Raw genomic sequence first — 1,398 nt, 5'->3', positions numbered from 1 at the left:
GATGAAGAACTCCGAAGTCCATGTCTCCTCGTTCCAGCATGGGGCTAAACATTACAGTACGTTAAAAAACAACAATTTAGGGTGTCTAAAATCATATTTAAAGATTCTTGAATATAAGGCATGAGTATGGGAAATGTATTACACATGTATTATAAATGTATATACAGGTTAGAGAGACCCCCTGAACTTCTGGTTTTCCTCTTTTGGGGGTCTAAGCCCTACATGTCAGAGGTCGCACGCCTCTGGAGCAACGAGGGGTTAAGTGTCTCGCTCAGGGATACAATGGTGGATGGGTCACAGTGGAGGATTGAACCTGGGTCTCTCACATCAAAGGCATGTGTCTTATCCACTGCTCCATCACCACCCCCTAGTGAACTATTCTTGTAACAGGTAACTGCAACTGAGAATGCCGTCTGTCCAAACTTACTACGTCTGTACTGTACAATACAGCTCCCCCCCCCCGCTATCCTTCTGCTTTATGAATTGTTAAGTGGGGGAGGGGCTAGCCCATGTAACACCTTAAAGACAAGGCAAGCATCTGCACATTTTTTAAAGCTATCCAAACTGAATATTTAGTTAATATATTATTGAACACATCTTTGTTGCCATCTGGTTAATGCTTGCATTTCAGATATTATACTGTATTGTTGGTTTGGACATCAGGGCTCAGTGGATTGACATATTCCAATAGGCTACAATTGCATTAAATAAGATTATTCCCTTCAGCTGAAGGGGCAAAAATAATCATCAAATGTCTAGACTCACTCAGTTGTAGGAAGGTCTGGAACACCAGAACTTCGTATGTTTAAACCAGCTGCCATGATTGCTGGATTTTATGATGGGACCTATAATCGAATTTTGTTGGCAAAACAATGGAACCTGATGTTGTGTATTAAAAAATTTGATCTGAAGGCAACATGTAGATAGAAAATGAGGGACCTAGGATTGAACCCTGTGGTACACCACAAGAAATCACAGCCTGAGAGAAAAACTGAGAAAATACTTTTATAAGACGAGAACAAAAGCAATGACAATCTGAGTCTGTGATGCCAACCAGTTTATAGACATGCTTCATTCAAACTGTGAAAATGTTTTTCTCCAATACTGAAGTAACAGTACATACAGTATATTGACAGTAATACATAAATTGTTCAAGCAGAAATAAATCCAGACATCATCACACTGAAGTTTAACAGTGGTGACTCCCTCTAGTGGACGTTGTGGAGTATTCTGTGTCTTTGCTCCAAAGGTTTTGTACAGAGTTTTGGTGTTTCCTGTCACTGTGGGCCGCAGAGCACAGTAGTACACAGCAGAGTCAGACAGCTGAAGCTTCTGGATCTTCAGAGGAACTGATGTCTTGTTGATAGTGGCATCAACTCTCTCTTTCTCTAAAGGGGT

This window comes from Micropterus salmoides, unplaced genomic scaffold (assembly GCF_014851395.1).
Source record: "Micropterus salmoides isolate LMB-PRFRI ecotype aquatic unplaced genomic scaffold, ASM1485139v1 Ms_hic_scaffold_1359, whole genome shotgun sequence".
In the NCBI taxonomy this organism is placed as follows: Eukaryota; Metazoa; Chordata; class Actinopteri; order Centrarchiformes; family Centrarchidae; genus Micropterus; species Micropterus salmoides.
Note: the sequence above shows the minus strand (reverse complement) of the source record.